An 8471-nucleotide genomic window follows, 5' to 3' on the forward strand; every position below is an offset into this window, starting at 1 on the left:
CACAGACGAGGAAGGTGGAGAAGATCCAGACCTGGCCACGCCCGGTGACCAAGAAGCAGGTCAAGTCCTTCCTCGGCCTGATCGCCTATTATCAGAAATTCGTCAAGAATTTCGCCACGATCGCGGCCCCCCTCCACGATTTGACGAAGAAGAGCCTCCCCCACCACGTCCAATGGACAGACGAGGCGGACGAAGCCTTCCACACCCTGAAGACCGCCCTGTGCAGTGAGCCGGTGCTCGTAGCGCCGAACTTCAACAGGCCCTTCAGCCTCGCCACGGATGCGTCCAACACCGGGGTCGGCGCCGTCCTGTCCCAGCCGGTAGACGGAGATGAGCATCCCGTTCTGTACATCAGCAGGAAGCTGCTGAAGCACGAGCGTAACTACTCCACTGTCGAGAAGGAGTGTCTGGCCGTGAAATGGGCCATCCACCACCTCCGGTACTACTTATGGGGCAGACAGTTCACCCTCGTGACCGACCACGCGCCACTCAAGTGGATGGCGGCGAACAAAGACCGCAACGACCGCGTCACCCGCTGGTTCGTCGAGCTCCAGAGCTACAAGTTCGAGATAGAGCACCGGCCCGGGACCAAGATGAAACACGCGGACGCGCTCTCAAGACTGTACGAAGACGAGGGAAGTAGTCAAGCTCCTTGCGGTAGCAAGAATCTTAGGGGGGGAGTGTGTGGAGTCTGTCAGGTCTCGCCACAGTGGGAGGGGCGCGTTCCCCTGACAACCAGACAAGCGGCGACACGGCACGCCCACGGCCGTGTCATAGACGCAGTGTTCTACCCCAGAGCAATCTTGAATCAGCTGCGCCTAATGCCGACCGCCGCCCTTGTTAGCAATTAACGGCAGCCGCAACCTGTCAGCCGCACCCTTTATAAACGAACCGCACGCCTAGCAGTATCAGATCCCTGCTACACACAGACGCTCGCGCAGCATATGCCGTCCACTCGGCGTTGGATGGTAAGTCCACACTCCTCTCACGTATGGACTATGTTTATTGTTTGATCGCTTGTATCACCACTCAATTGCTCTCTTATATTCCCACATCACCAGGCTTGTAGGAGTGGGGCTGGAAGCACACGCAGGAGCGTGTGCCCCCCATAGACAAGTATACACGGAGAGCCGCATGCATACTGGAGACCCACCTGGCTCGTATCGGGGACGAGTGCGGAAGACGGGACCCCCGTATGGAAACGGCAGCTCCACAGCTCCATAAGGTCGCAGTAAGACAAACCGTTCACTATCTATCACCCGTGTTATTAAGAAGAGGCACTCATAGTGGCAAATGAGCAGCTAAGGATAATAACGAAGATTGTGAATGAAGGAAGTCACCCTGTCGATGCTAAATGAAGACTGTGAATGAAGAGTGTCACCGTGGTGTTGTACACTGAAGATTGTTGAATGAAGATAACCCCGTAGAGACTAATGGAAGCTAGCAGGCTCTAGATAAAGTGTCATGTCCACCCTGTGAAAGAAGACAGGCCCGTGTTATGTTTATTTCACCCTTTGAAGAGACTTTAAGTTGGCTTGCGCCGCCATACTCCGGTGAAAGAAGACCGTTAGAAACTAGAGCGCTCACTTTGTGTTAACCCCCTGACTGCCGTTGTCGTACCGACACGGCCACCCAGTAGATAGAGAGAAATAAGAATATAAATGCTTGTGTATCTTCCTGTTGGCCGAGCCTAAGGGGCCCTCCGTACCATACTCGCCCGGTACCATACCAAGTACTTTTACTCTAATTACTCACCACCCCGTATCCGAGTACTTCTACTCTAAAGTACTCTTCTGTGCCTAGTGGATAGAGAAAGATACGCACCCCCCTTACCTACCTCCGGGGGAGCCTCCTGGCCTCCTCTGGAACCTGGAAAAGAAGAAGAGAAAGAGTTATACAAATGTCTAGTTGGTAGACTGCCTAGACCGGGAGTCTCAGGCCCCAACTTTGTACTTACCTTGTGCTCTGACCGTATGCTAACATCCCCTCTCATCCTCTGCAGTGACGACTCCCGCCTCGGAACCGGGACCTCATGCAAAGAATAATAACTGTTTGAGTTCTGTTTGTGCCACTGACTTTGTTTGAGCCTTTTGGAGAAATAAAGCAAGGGGCGCCCTCGTGTGTCTAACCCCTGATACTGCACTCTGAGTTATATTTCCCACCCGACCTCCCACAATATGTATCAAAACCACTTGAACACTTATGTGGCTTTGACTAATTCTACTGGAAACAACAGAAGTACCGTCAATCTGTATTGTGATCACAAGACAATGTGTACACTATAGTATTATGATCAATATTAGCAGGTAATCACATGTAAACCCGAGAACACTAAGCATATTTTTGAGTGGTGAAACCACTCCCATAGACAGCTATGTGTGTGTCCCTGTGTCCCTGGGTTCCTGTGTCCCTGGGTTCATGTGTCCCTGGGTCCCTGTGTCCCTGTGTCCCTGTGTTCCTGTGTGCCTGTGTCCCTGTGTCCCTGTGTCCCTGTGTCCCTGGGTCCCTGGGTCCCTGTGTCCCTGTAATCCCTGTGTCCCTGTGTGCCTGTGTCCCTGTGTCCCTGGGTCCCTGGGTCCCTGTGTCCCTGTGTGTCCCTGGGTCCCTGGGTCCCTGTGTCCCTGGGTCCCTGGGTTCCTGTGTCCCTGTGTCCCTGTGTGCCTGTGTCCCTGTGTCCCTGGGTCCCTGGGTCCCTGTGTCCCTGTGTTCCTGTGTTCCTGGGTCCCTGTGTCCCTGGGTTCCTGTGTCCCTGGGTCCCTGTGTCCCTGGGTCCCTGTGTCCCTGTGTTCCTGGGTCCCTGTGTCCCTGGGTTCCTGTGTCCCTGGGTCCCTGTGTCCCTGTGTCCCTGGGTCCCTGGGTTCCTGTGTCCCTGGGTCCCTGTGTCCCTGTGTCCCTGTGTCCCTGGGTTCCTGGGTCCCTGTGTCCATGGGTCCCTGTGTCCCTGGGTCCCTGTGTCCCTGGGTTCCTGTGTCCCTGGGTCCCTGTGTCCCTGGGTTCCTGTGTTCCTGTGTCCATGGGTCCCTGTGTCCCTGGGTCCCTGTGTCCCTGTGTTTTGTCATAAACATATAGAGCAGCATGCTCTTGCTCTTATTGACTTTAATCCTCATACAAATGCCTTGTATACCTACTTACTATAAACACATTAAGCAGACAATAAGCTATCATATTAAAGTTGTTAAGTTATAATCACACACACACTCCGCACACAACGGTTTAATTGTTTAGGTGTGGTGATCGTTCGATCACGACACTTCACTCAGTGCCAAAGATGCGAGTACTTCAGGTGACAGCGGTACTTTTCCTGACGAATCCTACTTGCATTCACATCTGTGAGAAATAATAACACCTTAAAACATTAATAGGAACATGTTGTCAAGTCGTTCACTGATGCAGTGTGTCCATGAGCAACTGTAAATAATTGATTGATTTAAATATTTATTAACAGTTTGCAGAATCACAGTAGGCTATACATTTCAAGCACAACTCAATACAAAGACTGTCAACTGTGAGTGGACGACCCCAATAAAGCATTACACTTGTCTACAAGAGGGTCCACCATGTTCAATTCATCAAAACATTTAGAGACGTACTACAAATAGACACTTCTATATAGCCAAAGAACAGAACAGGAATTCATCATATTGATGACTAGATTATTTTTTATTAGGATACTGTGGCAGTTCAGCCTGCCACTGAGACTGCAGGCTAAAGTTTGAATTATGTATTGTGTATGTTGCAGATAATTTTATTTCGGGCTGTGTATATGTATTGTATATCGGACGACTCTTGATTGTTAATTGCTTGTTGTCTCCATGGTAGGGAGCAACTATCAGCTGTGGGGAACCTACCAACAGTATGAGCGTTTGTTTAGAGCACCCTGCTTTCTCATTGTTTGTATGATATGGTTAATTGATTGAATAATTAGTTATGTTAATAATATGTGATGAATAATATGTGTTGTCCCTGGACATTATGAAGTACTGGTGTAATTGTGGAATCAATTCAGGGTGGTATGTTCCAGTGGGAGGGGCTTAGCCTTTATATGTAGGGAGGCCTCCCACTGCCTGGCAGTCAAAGTAGGACTGTGGAGGTGGAAGGAACTAGGGCCACCTGTCCAGTAATCACTGTAAATACTTTTGTTTTGGTGAATAAAGACAAACATCAAGGACAGCCTATATTTTTTTCCCGGTTTTCACACTACCCACACTAGGCAAGTGTGATAGTCAGACACCTATTTGCTTTTAGCCATGACAAAACCAAAGCCAATCTTCCTGGGGTCCGACTACTACAGACAAAACAATTAACGGAAACATTACATCAGCTTTCATGAACCACATTGCTAATGTGTCATACTGTAGCAAATCATTGTCATAGTTAGATGTATTATTATTATAGTGACAGACAGACGGGAAAGGAGGAGAGAGACCAGGGACGTAGCTGACCATTTGGTTGCGCTACTCGGATATATTTGTGCTGCCCCACTCGCCGACGAGAGTGCTGCATTTTCTCATGCAGATCGGCTACTTTTGGTGTTTTTGAGGACGCACACACGTCACACGGGTGCTCGTTACTACACGGCGGAGCAAATTGTTATCATGAGGGTCGGCTTGGCACTTTCTGGAACATTTTGTTTCCATCCCCTCTGCGTGCTGCCCTATACTCGCAGTGCGTATTGCGCGTATAGGTAGCGACGGCTGGTTTAGCAGCCTATATGTGCCCAGACGGTTGAGCTTTAACCGTCCGGGCCGTCATAGATGTATTCTGGCGAAAACCTGGTTCTCCCATCCCGATTCCCCCATTTGTTTGTGTTTGTTGTCTCTCAAGGTCCAATTGATGCTTTCATTGTCTGCACAATAATACAACTGTTGCAGCCAGTGAAATTCTTAGATTTAGAACCTGGTCAACAGTATAATAACAACACATTTACAATAATACATGGAATATCTATAATTTAATATATAACCGAAATAATAAATTGTGTATTTCAGACAGAAGTGTAGGCCTAACTATACCCATAATTGGCATGGCCATAAATATACACGTAGATACTGTATCTCAGTGGTTCCCAAACGTTTTCATGTCAAGGACCCTCACATTAGAGCAGACGTAGAATACGCACGTCGACAGGCTGGGTGCTGGGCTAAAAGAAACGTCAGTTGGTTGGATGGAGCCCTGTTGCACACCACAGGTAATAGCAAGACGTTCTTTATTTAAATACTGACAACGTTTCGATCTCTTTGATCTTCATCAGGTCATGTGAACATACACACAAGTGTGTACATTTATAATAAGGGAGTGCCCCCATTACCCAATCAAAAACACCACATTTTGGTGCCCCTCCCATCACTACAGGTGTGACACATCAACCCTGAGTGAGTGGGTGGGGACCCAGACATATTGATGTGAATATAGTCTGTTCAGAAGATTTAGTGCACTAATTAAAAAAATTTAAAACCAATTTAAAAAAAAACATACATGTATGTCTATACTCAAATTCATCTGTATAATAAATAAAGATCCCACATGTCCTATATCTATCTACTATAGGTCTGTGGGCTTAATTTCCATTTCCAATGTTATTCCTTTTTGTTGCATTGTTTTCCTTTTGTAAGTTACACTTTGCAACCAAACTGAAAAACAGGAAAATACTGATGCAGATACATAAAGAACAATCAAGAACACTACCAAATGAACTACATAATAAAGACACCAAAACTATATATAAAGTGCACACCAAAAAATATATTCATAAAAACAACATAATTATGCACCAGGTTGGATTTATTCAACGCAGGAGGCCACTTTTTAAAGCTTAGGACCCTCACATTGACACCATTTGGAGAGACATGCCAGGGTCCCCCAGAAAGAGAACATCTTTACAGCTCTAGCAGTGATTCTCAACCAGTTTGATATGCAATAGGCTCCCATTTAATGGCATTTATATATCTGAGACCCCAATTTGTATAGTAACATCAATGTTAATTTAACCCATTTGGTTCCAAACTATATCATTTAGCTGGGGGGACCCCCTGGAACTGCCTCAAGGACCCCACTTTGGGAACCACTGCATGTATCTTATTGTCCGCTGCTGTTCTGTGGAGCCTTCGTCAATGCAGCTGATAATATAATTGTCTAAGTGGTTATAAAGCTATATAAAGTGACACAGATTGCGCTCCCGTCGGTCTTAATGGATTAAGCAATGTGGAATCGATAAACCTCGCACCACATCCTGCCTGCTTCCACTTTTTAACCAACTAATGATCAACTTTGTATATGAAACCCAAACAAAAGCAATGCATCCTAATACTTTGTTATCCTTCCATCTCCTCACCAGAGTTGGGTGTAACGTTTTTTTGTGATATATCCTACAGTGCTTGTGTCATAATGTCATTTACGTCGTCTCGGTATTAAAATCTCCGCAGCACTTTTCCGCTGCACAGCAAGCTCCCAGTCTCCCACTATCACAGAGACAGAGCAGGCGTTGGGGTGTTGCCATGTCCGCTTATTACAAGCGACTTTGGGCTTGTTTTATGATAGCCCAGTCAGGCTTCTTTTGGGTTTGTTTTCATAGACATGGCTGCTTGTTTCTCTTCTAAAACCTGGCAACACTGCCAATGGGAGGGTCTGTTTGTTTGTTGTAGAACGTGTGCTCTCACAATCACTAGTTAGTTAATGCAGAGATAAATAAGCCAAATATGCCGAAATGAAAAACTACATTTAATGAGCAATGGAGCGGGGGACTCCACATCATAAAGAAAGGGATCCTAAAGCACTGTGAACATAATTATAGGCTACTGATTTATCTCAGTCTCATTATTTTATTTGAATATATATTGTTGGGAAAGTTAATATTTGCCTAGAACCACGTGGTACAGTGGTTTTCAACCATTTTCATATCAAGGTCCAGTATGTAGCCTATTCTGCATTTTAGCCATGGACCACCATTTGATGAGATTTGGCCTCACAGACCCCAAACTAAATATTATGTTGTTGTGTGGCAGTTCAGTGCAAATTATTTGACAATGCATCTCAGGCGATTTTAATATTCAGATTAAAGAGACACGCCAGGGACCCCCCACCCGAAGAGACACGGCAGGGACCCCCACCCGAAGAGACACGCCAGGGACCCCCCCTCCATACTCCATAGACTAATGGCTATAGCTGTAAAAACCTTCTCTTATGGGGGTCCCTGGCATATCCTCTCAAATGGGGGTCCCTGGCACATCCCCCCAAATGGGGGTCCCCGGCACATCCCCCCAAACGGGGGTCCCTGGCACATCCCTTCAAATTTTCATTAAATTTGCAAGCTGTATAGTTGGGTGGGGGGGTGTTAAGGATTCAAATTAAAAAAGGGCTAAAGTAGCAGATCTACAAGCTCAAAATAATCAATAATCATCAAGACAATATTCAGATTAAAGAGATATGCCAGGGACCCCCACCCGAAGAGACACGCCAGGGACCCCCCACCTGAAGAGACACGCCAGGGACCCCCACCCGAAGAGACACGCCAGGGACCCCCCCTCCATACTCCATAGATAGACTAATGCATGTCAAACTGGGGGTCCTTGAAATTAAACGGGTTGAGAGTCACTGCTATAGCTGTAAAAACCTTCTCTTATGGGGTCCCTGGCATATCCTCTCAAATGGGGGGTCCCTGGCACATCCCTTCAAATTTTCATTACATTTGCAAGCTGAATACTGCACTGGCCTCTGTCCTACTGCCCTACTGCCACCTACTGTCTGTTTATTATATTACACAGTAGGTGAAAAGAAAACACTAAACCACACCCATCAGAGGTGTGACTTCCATAGGTACCCAGGTACTTTTAAATACCTAGAGGTAACTATGGGTACTGGGCTGGCATAAACGAATGGAACCCCACTGTATCAGCCACACACCCCAATCATGTGTGAAGCAGCAGGTGCCTCCACTATTAAAATCAGTTTGGTTTGTTGTCAGACTGACATAATGCTGTGTTATGGCAGCGGTCCCCAAGCTGCTTCTTTTCACCTGACAGAGGGGAATTTCCCCGGCCGGACGTAACGCGTGGAAGGGGCACGTTATTCCGACCAGTTCCTTTCCCCTCCATCAGGCGCCCCGGCTGGCCAGGGGGAGGTAGTTTTTTAGAGACCAGGATTACGGCATGTTTTTGTGAGGGTATCTACCCTAGGGGACACGGGGAGAACATGCAAACTCCACACAGAAAGGCCCTTTCGCCAATCCCCGCCTCGGGTATGGGCACTGATGACGCGGAGGAGGAAACACGCCGCCAGTGCCCACAGTGTGATTAATGTTATTTTTTATAATAATGGCCTATTACTAAGGATGCCTAAATACACATTATAAACTATATAAAGCATTCTACTTCATAATTGCTGCATGACCTTTTTTAACAAGGATATAGTGATTATAATGATCTTAGTGGTTGATAAGTCTACATTCATTATCTAGGACTAGGTGGTCCTCAGTC

This window comes from Protomyctophum bolini (genome assembly GCF_963924005.1).
Source record: "Protomyctophum bolini genome assembly, chromosome: 16".
Lineage (NCBI taxonomy): Eukaryota > Metazoa > Chordata > Actinopteri > Myctophiformes > Myctophidae > Protomyctophum > Protomyctophum bolini.